The following is a 12,911-nucleotide window of genomic DNA, read 5'->3' on the forward strand; positions in this document are numbered from 1 at the left end:
TTACTGTGAAAGGACACAATTCAGGAATGAATACAGTGAGGGATAAGTAACCACTAAGACTTCCAGAAAAAGTCACATGGAAACCTACAATTTCTTTCTATTTATTATTATTATTATTATTATTATTATTGGTTTTGGTTTTTTGAGACAGGGTTTCTCTGTGGCTTTGGAGGCTGTCCTGGAACTAGCTCTTGCAGACCAGGCTGGCCTTGAACTCACAGAGATCTACCTGCCTCTGCCTCCCATGTACCACCACCGCCTGGCTGAAACCTATTATTTCAGAAGCGCCCAACACCCATAGAAAGTTAAAATGGAGCTATACTATATGTGGGGAACAATGCTTCTACTAAACGTCACAGGCTTACAGATAAAAAGCATGGTGACAGAATTGGGTTAATTCCTTTGGAGTTGTTGAATTTCTTGGAAGAACTAGTAACAGAAACAAATTGGCTCCTCTAGAAGCCAAAGGGGGTGCTCTGGTCCTTGATGACTTTCTAAAAGTTGCTATATTAAACTATATTAAGGTTTGGTTATAAGAGACTTGCTATAAACAATAAATGACACTCCTTTACCATTTGGCTCCCATTACTTCAGACATCCTGCCAGGGAGCACTAAGACACTGGATAATAAATGAGCCTGGTATTATTATTGTCAGCTTTTCATTCCATTGGAGCAGGGTTTTACAGATAGTACTGTAAAGCCTGATGTGAAGAATTCAGCAAAACAACTCTGCACTACCAGTAAACTGTAGTTTTCATGTGTATCACACAGCTCTCTACACTGGTGGGCTACAGATTAAATCTAGCTGCCACATCACCCTACATGCCAGTGATGGTCCCATCCTACTTGCTTTTGAGCTGCAGCATCTTGTATTAAGCCTGATACAGAAGTCATTTATTCATGTGGTTTATCACTGGACTTAAGACACATGTTAGTGGTGTATGTGCCTTGTGTTTTAAAATTGATATTGAAAGGGAATGAGAGAAAGCAAATCTCTGAATGCCCACTTGGCATTATATTCCACTTTGAATCCACTTTGTAGCCTATTCTCTTGAAAATGGGAAAAAGGGAACTTTTAAAAATTGAAGTTGTTGATGCTCCTCAGACCTGTTAAAATCACTTTAGTGCAGTTGAAAGTCAATGATGTTCTGAAAATTCTGCCATGTCCTTCAAATTACCTGGTGCCTGAACTACAGTTTTGCAATGTTTTTTTTAAGGGATAAGTAGTTGAGAATGACCACCTTAGTGGCAGTTTAAAACGAACTTATTTTTTCCTGAGGTGAGTTCCCAGCAGTCACTGACTAAAGACGTTTGTCTACTTGGATGGATAGCTTAGCCATGTTTCCAGTTATCTGTCATAGTAGACAGCATAGCAACCTTCAGCAGAAACAGGGTTTAAACTCAAATATAGCAAAGATATTCTATGCAGTTTAAAGAATATACCATCAGATAGCTTTCATTCCCTACTCAATAGCTTATTTACCTTAAAATCATTAATTTAGTATAACATTTAAATTTATAGAAAAGATTATGGCTATTTTCATAATATGAAAAGATTGTCACTGAGACTCATATGTCAAATACAAAGAAAATGATGGGGTAGCAGTCCACAGTGGAATTTTATTTAATATTTGACAGATGTGGAGAACCTCTGAGGTACACCCCTGTCAAGTTTCAAAGAGGCTGATAATATGGATGTAAAAAAGTTTAAAAATCCTTCATCTCAGTGATTGTCAGAAATCCACTTCTGAAAATGAAATACCACACAACTTCATTAATCGTTTTGCTAAAGGCATAAAAAAAGGCATTTAAGAGTGTATGGAACAACACCACCCAACATCTATTCCTTCCTAATTTCAATGGCTATTTCATCAGACTATTGAGAATACAACTTTAACCAGACTTCCTTTGTGTTGTATATGACATAGAAACTGCTATCACAACACTTCAATAGTTAAGTGACTTTATGAGAAAAATGGTTCCAAATGTTTCCTAAGGCCTTCCAAACCACACCCAACAACATTTTTATATTATGTTTCACCATTGCTTCCATTACTTCAGCTCGCCTCTCTTGAAATGATACTTGGATAGGAAGCTTTGATTTATGTAATATATATGCTATTTCAAAAGATCTTGTGTATATAATTATTTATATGTAGTATGTCAAATAACAGTTTTCCATTAATTGACAAAAATAACATTTAAAGATTTTGCTTATTAGAAATTTTGAGCAGAAATTATTTTTGTCTTTAACTAAAGCTATCTAAATAGTCATTTTATAACTACTAAATTTAATGTTGAACAAAGTCAAGCTTACCTACCATATTACATTTAAAAATTTATTTAGTTAAAATATAATGGCACCAAATGGCACCATTTCCACCTCCTTTTCCATCTTACCCCCTCCCAAGTTCATGGTCTCTTCTTCTTTAACCATTGTTGTTACATATACATATAGACAAATAAAAATGAAAGTATATCCTATTGAGTATGATCAGTGTTACATGCATGTACACGTCTAGGCCTGGCCACCTCGTGTTGGATAAGCAACCAGGAGGCTCATCCCAGAGAAAGAATAATTATTCTCCTACCAAATGTTTGCTGCTAATAGCTCTTCATCTAGGGGTATGACCCTTGAGATTTCCCTCACTTATGTTGTGATGTCAACTGCTAGAATTGTGTTGGCCTTTTCTTTAGGCAGACCATCTTGTTGAGATTTCCTGATTATAGCTTTCCTATCATAGTGAGAAGGCACACTTTAACAACTGGCTTCTTGGTCCTCTGGCTCTTAAATTGTTCCACAACCTCTTCCATCATGTTACCCTAAACAAGAGTTATGCTACAGATGTATTCACTAGGGCTGGGCATCCCATAGTGTTCTTTGCATTTTGACTGGTTGGGGCTTTCTGTAATGGCCTCTGTTTACTGTAAAGACAAGTTTCTTTGATGAAGAGTGCTGTTTATATTTATCTGTGGATGTAAGGATAAGTATTTAGAGTACAGTTAGGGATTATGTTGGTTTAGGGGAAAAATTACTCAGCTATAAATGAACTATTAATACATGATAAGAACTAAAAAGTAAAGGGAAGACATGAGACAGAAAAAGAATCCATTATTATTCAATCCCAATTAAATGAATAACTAAATCTATACAGTCGAAACACAGACTTGAGGTTGCCAAGGTCTGGGGAGAGGAAATAATAGAGAGAAACTGGGTATTCGGGGCAAAATGACTTCACTTTAGAAGGAAGGGAAAGTTCTGAAACGAAATAGAATTGGTGAATGCACAAATGTGTATATAAACGTAACTGTTCATTTGCAGATGGTTACTTTCATATTATGTAAAATTTACCTACTACATTTTCCTTGTAAATTAAATGGCAAATATTTTTGTGTCTACCGTTAGACATTCTGGCACTGAGTAGAACATACAGAGCATGACTATACTCTGTGTGGGTGTTTCCTTAGTCCCACTCAAGGCTCCTTTGTACACAACTTGTATATCCTAAGATAGATTAGCTAGTGTAGCAGCACACAAGCACAATCATGCTAGTGAAAAGGAAAAGCTTCAGGCTTCAAGAGGCAAGATAAATGGCAACATACAACCACTGTATTCTACTTCAAAACTTCAAGAACAATCTTTTAAAAACTTTGATATATAATATTCCACAAAGACATTTAAATAACTACATAAATTATGCTAGATACTTAATGTTGAAGACAAATAATTTTCTTTTCTATTAACAAATTCTGAATATACATACAGGGAATGTAGTCAAAAAGAACAAAACCCTCTGGAATTCTGATAATTTGGTAAGATATTAAAAGTTCTTTATAATAACTCAATAGTTCAATCAATTCTCCTTTAAAATGACTTTTATTAGCCAGGTGATTTTAGATGAAAAATACATCCATTGCTTCAGTTTAAGTCAGTGTAGTGTGGCAATCAGAAGCAATTTCTTCAAATTTAAGACCTTACTCAAAATATTAGTTTCTCAGAGGTTTCATTTCTTCCATTTCCTTACCAAGAGAATCTTGATATTATTGCCTACAAATTAAATTGTAATGTCCTTGCTTGACAACATTAAGAAATGTGTTTCATTACTCCCATCTTCTGCTGTCCCTAGTTAAAAATATTCCTCATAAATTCATTGTAAGACAGTATCAGTCTTCTGTCTCAATGCCAATTGTACAAAAAGGTTTGCTTCTTCAATCAATTAAAAACAAAATATAATTCTATCTAGACTTAGGGAATAATCAGAGACCTGAGGTAATATGTTCACACATAAACAATTTATCCATTGCTGGGTATCATAACAAAAAAGAGAAGCAACTGTAATATCGCTAATATTATTGGCAATGGAATATTTAAAAATAATTAGAATAATGTCTAAAAGAACTTACAATATAATTAGGAAGTGATATAAAAATCATAAAGTATGGAAAAATTATTTATTTTTTATCACATATACAGTTTAAAACTAATATTGAATCTACCAATAGAAATTAAATCTAATTTTAGAATAAAAACTAATAGTTAATTAATGTTTAAAACTAAGTGATGGAATGTGACTTTCAAATAATTTTATAAAGGAGCACAAAATGGAGAGAAAGTCTGTGTGTTACCAAACACAACACATGGAAGAAACCGTATCTTTATCTCTTCACATACTTATTTTTAAAAAAGTTCAGTTGGTGACAGATCTATTTTACCATTTTGTGACAGTTCTACATTGCATCGTTACTGCTTCAGTTTACTTCAGTGTTCCCAAACCAAACTGTTTGGCTGAGCCTATGGTATTGCTGGGAAGTGGTGGAACCTTCAGGATGTTGCCCTAATGTTTAGGTGGCCTTAAAGGGTCACTGGGACTGCAGGCCAGTCCCTCTCTTTTTGCATCCTGATCACTATGAGAGAGAAGCTTTCCTCGACAAACACCAAGCATGATGCTCTCTGCCCAGCCACTGGTGGGCCCAAAGCCAACTGACCCCTCTGAAACTGGGCCTGAGTGTCCCAATCCTCCTGTGAGCTGGTTACCTTGGCTACTGTGCCCTTTCTGTAAAATATCCAGCTTCCTATTGGTATCTGGTTTAGTTATGTCATAGCTTTGGCAATCAGTGTGCTGATTTCTGTTGCAGTCACTCCTCAGATGATAGTTTATATGTAAGTTAGGACTTTAAAGAGACCATAGAGGGTCTGCAATGAAAGCACCCCAGCTATCTCCAACATGCTGACAGTCTTGGCATCCTTAAATCTCTCTACTTTACAGGCTCTTTTTAAAAGAGACACAGTGGGCTAAAAGTTTCAAAATGTGCATCTTGAAAACCACTTGGTAAGATGTCACGGAAGCTACTTATATACCTGCAGTGGTATGGCTGACTTGCTAAAAAACATGTGACACCCAATTAGAGTAATATAAACAAGGAGTATGTACTCTAAATTTCTAATAACAATAGGTAATGTAAGTAGTAAGTTCCCTTTGCTCCCATGCACACATTAAATACTCCCCAAAAGAAGATAGACAATGTTAGTTTTTTGAGCATCTTTAACTTTTTAAAAATTCAGAACAGAAATGTCCAGATCAGTTTAATTTTTATGTGCTTACTTGTGCATGCCTGCACAAACAAGTACAAAACTGGGCAATAAGATCTGTACAAGTTTAAGTAAAGCAAAACCTCCCAGCAGTGTTTTAAAGAAACTACATTCCCAGGATGACTGTTTATTATTATTTGCTTCTGCATGTGGTGCCCAGTGTTTGAAACTGTTACTTTATTTTGACAGATCTATGCCATCTTCTAAAAGGAAAAGAAAAAAAGGTCACAAATATTTGTCCCTGTTTTTCCTTCCTAGAGGTCTAGGACACATGTCCATTAGTAAAGGACACACTTTTCTGTCTACTACCTACATCAAAAGAATGTGTGCTAGCACATCCTATGTCACTAAGACCCTAACAGCCCAGGGCCATAATGATAAGAGGATCCTGCAGTAAGGTGTCAGAAAATCCAATAACTGGAATAAAAGAAAAGAAACAGATGGCATGAAGCAAAATAAGAGTTTATGAGGAAAGAAGCTTAAATAGGTGAAAGTCTGGGAGCCCCAAAGGGGTAATGGTGGGGAGAGTGGCTAAAGAGGGAGACTTCAAAGAGAGAGGGCAGCTACCAGACAATAGAAGCCCTCACCTGTCAAGATACTTAGCTCTCTGCTCTCCACAGGGAAGACAGGCCATGATTCCCAGCCAATAAGCACTCACCGTCACCATAATGCATTTTGCCTGCATCAATATGCAGCAGTTAGTCAGCCTTTCTAAAGTGTATTCCAATTTTATTGTTATTATTGAAAACATTTTTGTACATATTTTGTAGTCTGTCATACGTTCATTTGTTCATTCATTCATTTACTCCTTTTGTCTTTAAGGAAGATTTATTGTGCTAAATACTGTACTAAACACTATTATTGTTGTTGAAAATTTCACATCTCTCTGACTAAAAAATACCCAAACATTTTAAATTTGGGGAATGAGGAACCTTGACACATAGACTGTGATGAGCAAGCTGAGTAAGATCATGTTCAGTGACGGTAAGAAGAGCAGCCAGTTCTAAACTATACAGGAAGGTGAGACGGCATCCCATCCTCTCTGAAATCAGTACAGGAATTACGAAAGGAGAACACTTTCAGCTAGTTGCTTCCTAGTCCCTGAATGCAGGACCTCGAGCAGGCCAAGGAGGTGCTCTGTTTGTCTCACCTGCAAAGTGTGCCACTGCCCAAAGTTAGGAAGAATTTTAACAGTGTCACTGACAGTTCACTTCAGGATACACAGGCTAACTCAGTAGAAACAGATAAGACACGAAGGACCAGGCTACCCACAGTCACTGAGAATAAAGACTGGTAAGAAACAAGAAGGAAAATATAAGAGTTTGTAGAGGCTTGATGGCAGGCAGGCTATTCCATAGATAAGTAAAATACTTGTGCTTGAGGAAAAACAAACAAACAAAAGAACAACAATAACAACAACATACAACAGCAACAAAAACAAACCCCAAAACAAAGCAAACAAACAAACAGTACACTGACAGGAAAAACAACAAATTTTCATGCAAGTCCTGACAGGATGCTCAGTGTTTAAGAGCATTCAACAAGGACCCACATCTGGAGGTTGCAACTCTTAATTCCAAAGGATCTGACACCTGCTAACCCTGACAGGCACCTGCATATACATGGTGCATGTGAACTTATGCAGGTACACCTATATACACACATGTTTAAAAATTCTTTAAAAAGGAGTATGAAATATTTAGTTTGGATGTGGTTTGTAGGCCATGACTACATCCTAAGAAGAGCACTGCAAAGGAACTATCAAGTTTCCATCTACCTTTGGTGTGCTTTGTTTTATCTCCCCTTTTTAGAAAAAGCCACTTGCCCATTAAAAGACATACTAAAAGTCCAATGGGTCTTCATAATGTCTGGAATGACTACTACACGGGGTTACTAGCTTCAGGTACAAGCAACCAAAGCTAAGCATTTTCAAGACACCTCAAAACACACTACAAGATCTATTTCTCTATGATCCATCCATCCATCTATCTACTGATCGATCTATCTATTATCTATACCATTTTGAATTCATGATGATTTCTCCACACGAAAGACAAATGGTGCTTATACCTAAATACAGGAAATACACGAATAGAACAGAAATTTATCCTTAGTGCTATAGACCAATCAAGAAACTAAGATACAAAGAGATTAAAACTATAATTTGTTAAAGGGTAGAACCAAGATGTTAACACAGATTTAGTTTATAGTCCTTGCTCTTTACATAAGAGCATCATAGAACTTTTTACGGCATAAGGAGCAAAGTGTAATAATGGAAAAAACGTGGCTCATATGCTTGGAGAACCATGGATGTATCCATTTTTCACAATGGGAGAAATGACAAAAAAAGGAGGTAGGGAGCAGCAAATGCTTAGAAGGCATGGTGATAAAAGAGGCTTCCAATTATAACTGGTAGTATCTGATGATTTTAATATAGCATGGTTACATGGGGTGGCATTTTCAGAAGGTAGTGTAGTCAGAGCACATAGGATATGTGGGGTATAGAGGGAAAGGACAGCTTAAGGCTAGAAGCTGAGCAAATATGTAAATTATTATACCACTTCAAAGGAAGGTAATGATGATTGTTGCTATGTTAACTAAAGTTATAAGGAACCAAAAAAGAGGCACATTTGCTAACAAATACAGTACATGATTACCGTTGAATTTTTAAATAACTAAACTTGATCCTGATATATCCCAGATATATATAGATATATATATATAGATATAGATATAGATATATTTTTATGGACTTGCCAAATGAGGCTATTCCTGAATAAAATGAACTCATAACCAGTCTCTACTACCAGACTTTCCATCTGCCTTAACACCAAATCATGACATCTAAGACCCAGTATTATTAGGTTTGACATTGGATAATGTAAATTGATGCTACCATTTACAAATTAAAAGCTAGACTAATTTTAATGGTAGATGGCAGTCAAATATTTAAGAATGAAATATTAGCTAAATACAAAATGGCAAACGTCAATAAAGGAAGGATTCTTATGGTTTTTTATTGAAGGATAGATAAGATTTGCTGTTTTATCAAAAATCTATTCCTACTTCTGTAGCAAGATTAAGCTCAATAGTCATAAAATATTATATATATATATATATATATTACACCATAATTTTAAGAAAAGTCACTACAAGAACTTCAGTGATTCTTTGAGATACATGAGCTTGGTCTCATTAAAATTTGAGAAGATCACATAACAAAGAAAAGAACAGCAAAAAGGCAGAAGAACAATTCTCTAAGAGGGTTACTCAGTAGTGTGTATTAAGCATTATGATGAAAAAAGGCAGCACTAAGAATCCACTAGTATAATTGCAGAATGAAAAGAGGTAGAAGAAAGAGAGAAAGGTAGGGAGGGACAGAACATTTTTACATACCCATTTTCTTTCGAGGAATCTACTATCTACCTTGAAAACATTCTGGAATGTATATACTACGAGTGAACTAAAGCAGCTTTCTATCATTGCACATGCTAATATCAAGACTTGTTTTCCATTTGTGAAGCTTACCTACTTACTCCAAATGAGCAGAAAAATGGTAAGTATTTAATCTTTAGACTTTAGTGACAAGGCATTTCATACCTGATTGGGAATATGCCTGCACATCCATCCATCCATCCATCCATCCATCCATCCATCCATCCATCCATCCATCCATCCATCCACCCAGCTACCTACCCACTTAACCTATCTATTAAAGGTATTAAGAAGAGTTTAAAGTGATTCTAAATTAACTGTGACAGCAACACATATGAATGACAATTTGTGCCTACTTAAAAGCATTTTATTATGCCTGGGACTAGTAGCACAAGCCTTTCATCCTAAGATTGGGGAGGCAGAAGCAGTCTTATCTCTGTGAGTCTGAGGTCAGCCTGGTCTACATAGTAAATTTCATCACAACCAGGGAAAACAATGAGACCATGCCTCAAAAACACAAATAAACAAAACTCCCAAATTTATTTTATTAACACATCCTTTCCAAATTTACTAATATATCATTGTTATTCTCATTGGTAGAAAGAAAATAAAATTATAAAGGAAACAGACACTTGATTTTTATCTTGGAAACATATTTCTCAAGTGTTGAAGCCAACCAGACAAGCTATGAAGAGTTGAAAAAAGAAACCATTATTAATTATTCAACAATGTAAAGTAATTGTAACCAGCGTAAAAGGTCATTATATAACAAAATTGAGGGGTCTGCCATGTTTTACCCCTAATTACAGCAGGGAGTTCACAGAGATTTTAACCACTGATCTGAGCTGGGACTTCCGATCAGATACTTCATGCTCTTCTCACAAGAGTTAAGATTCTACTTTCACAAGTTAAATTAAGACTATATCCTAAGTGCCTAGGGACTACTGCACTAGAGCAGGTGCTGAAAGAAAATAACATACAGGGTCCTGGAGAGCCAACGAACTAGTATGGGGCTACATCTATAAGCCTCAGACAACTAGGGAGTAGTAACATATCATATAATCAAGTGAAGAATTCACTGACTAATAGTATATGTGGACTTCAGAGACTCAGAGAAGGAAAAGAAGAATATAGGCGGGTGTCAGTATAGCAGGGAGTTGCTTATGACAACTATATATCAAATGTAGAAAACAGTCTTCCTCTGTCCTTTTCTTCCAAATATTAATTTGCTGACCAAGTATTTGTCCTAACTACATGTTGGGGACAATGACCAACAAGGTAGCAATTATCCCAATTGTGTCTGTAGGATAACTGAAGGTGGTAGGGCTATATGGATGGACACTGCTATGATACAAAAGCTTTACATTACAGGGAAAAATATAGCTTTAAATATGTCATATGAAATAAGATGGTCCTATGAACTAAAAAAAATGGTCAAAAGTCACCATGATTTAATTGTATTTCATTAGGTCTTGAATGAGACCTCAGTGCCTGGTAGAAAGCAGTCACAGGCTCGTCTCTCTTATTGATCCCTCCTACACCCATTTTCCCTCCACACACATGCACATGCTTCTTCCTGTGGCATGTATTTTCACATGGACCCTTCTACCCAAAGCTCCTAAAGTGATGGGACAGCTAAATCCTCAGAAGAAAGCAGAGACAATTTGTCTCTGGTATTAGCATTTGCTGAAGTTATTTCTGGCACTGGGCAACACATGTTTTTAATAAACTTGTAAAAACAGTGTAGATCTAGCTGTAAATATGTTTTGCTTGGTAATGTAGGCTGAACATAATGATTAGATTGACAGTTGTTGGGCTTTTCTCCCCTAAAACATTATCATGTAATATAAAGAGAAGTAGATAAAACAATGAGGCCCAGGGCAGTGTCATGATACCAATGTGCTGATAACCAGCTTCTGACAATGGCTGACTCTCAGCTAAACATGCTGCTGCTTTTCTTGTTTGAAGCACTACATGTGTTGTTTAGTCTCTTAGAAATATCCAGCTCTGTGTGAAGTAGCCTGTATCTGAAATTAGAACCAAGACACATAATAAGATGCCCATCAATATTGTAGCAAGCAGCTTAAAAATAGAATAAATGTCCAAGTTACTGGGAAATAAAACAATAAGAGTTATTTGAAATAGAAAATTCATTTCAGTAAGCTACATCCAAAGTTGTTATGATGTTAGTAAAAAGTGTATATATTCAACAGGAATTTCAGTTTTGTCTGCATAAACCTTTTAACCTGTTTCATAGTGGCACGACAGAGAGTCGATACTATAGCATGGATATCAAGGGAAGTTTCTTATATCTACAGGTAGATATAACTAATTAAACCACTGCAGTGGTTTGAAAGAAAATAGTCCCCAAAGGGAGTGGCACTATTACAAGGTGTGGCTTGTTGGAGTAGGTGTGGTCTTGGAGGAAGTATGTCATTGTGAGGGAGGGTTTTGAGGCCTCTTTTGCTCCAGCTATGCTCAGTGTGGCACACTGTTGCTTCTGCTGCCTGCAGGTCATGATGTAGAACTCTCAGATCCTTCTCCAGTACCATGCCTGCCTGCATGTTGCCATGCCACCCAGCAAGACAGTAATGAACTAAACTTCTGAACTAGCTATCCCCAATTAAATGTTTTCTTTTATAAGAGTTGTCTTGACCATGGTGTTTCTTCATAGCAATAGAAACCCTAACTAAGACAACCATCTATTTAATAAAGCCATAATAGTCAAAGAGTACATTTGTCATTGGTAATACAGGAGAAAAGAAATAAAGACTTAGAAAAAAAGCTTTTTTTGAAAGCCAAAATCTAGAACATTTACATAGAGCACAGATATCTGTATCGTATCACAAAATCATAATCTAGATTTGAAATGAAATGTTCCTTAGAATGAACGTGGACTGATTCTATAGCTGTTTCCAACACTGGCCTATTTATATTTCCCTTATAACCAGACAGAAGAAAGTTCTTCCTAGCTACATGTAGAAGTTCATACTAGCTATATGTAGGAGAGGCAAGAAGTCAGAGTGTGACCAGTCCTTCAGGTTTTCAATATATTGTCAAAGGGAAGCACACTATATCTCTCTCACGGGAAGGGGTCAAGAAGAGAAAAGGAAGCTACTGGGACAGAGACTCTGGCTCCAGTGAAAAATGAATTCTAATAATCAGAGCTATCAAAATGAAACAGCTGCCTGGATAGGTAATGAGTTCCCAACTCCCAGATGAAGCAAATATTGGCTGGGCATTCACTTGGTGGAGTTGGTACACAATACTCAAACAGCTGAAAGAGGTTTCTTTTATGATTCAATGGATGAAGTGTTAGCAGTAATGATGACCACAACAGTGACAGGCTTATAAAGCATAGAATAATTTAGAATCTAAGAAGGGAGATTGTTATATAAATTCCCCTTTTCTACATTGTTGTTTTAAATAGCAGTATCAGAATCTTAATGGTTTATCTAACTTTAAGGAAACCTACTTTCCTCAAAATAGACTTGAATTGTCAGTAATTTTCTGGGTTGGTATTTAGTTCATTTCCTTTGTAGTAAGCACATGCATGTGTACTTTCTCTCTCTCTCTCTCTCTCTCTCTCTCTCTCTCTCTCTCTCTCTCTCTCATCCACACCTACCCTCTGTTTTCACTGCTGCCATATATACACATTATTTTAAGCTTCACTTTTACTTTCCACTTACAATTTATCATTGACATCTTTAATCAGCAAATATGAACTTACTTTAGTTTCTTTTTAACAGCTGCACAGTATTTCTCTGACTGTATGTACCAAAATATACAATTGATATTTGTTGATAAACTATTGCCTCAAAAACACATCTTTATATGTTCCTTTTTAGTTATATTAGTGTTTCTTTAGATAACTGACTATAAGCA

General features: G+C 36.1%; 1 protein-coding gene across 7 annotated transcripts in view; it reads right to left on the bottom strand.

The window, feature by feature from the left end:
* Positions 1-12,911, bottom strand: part of Gtdc1 (glycosyltransferase like domain containing 1) — a 334,933-nt gene that overhangs the window by 80,175 nt on the left and 241,847 nt on the right. The window lies entirely within an intron of this gene.

Source organism: Mesocricetus auratus, unplaced genomic scaffold, assembly GCF_017639785.1.
Source record: "Mesocricetus auratus isolate SY011 unplaced genomic scaffold, BCM_Maur_2.0 Super-Scaffold_100004, whole genome shotgun sequence".
In the NCBI taxonomy this organism is placed as follows: Eukaryota; Metazoa; Chordata; class Mammalia; order Rodentia; family Cricetidae; genus Mesocricetus; species Mesocricetus auratus.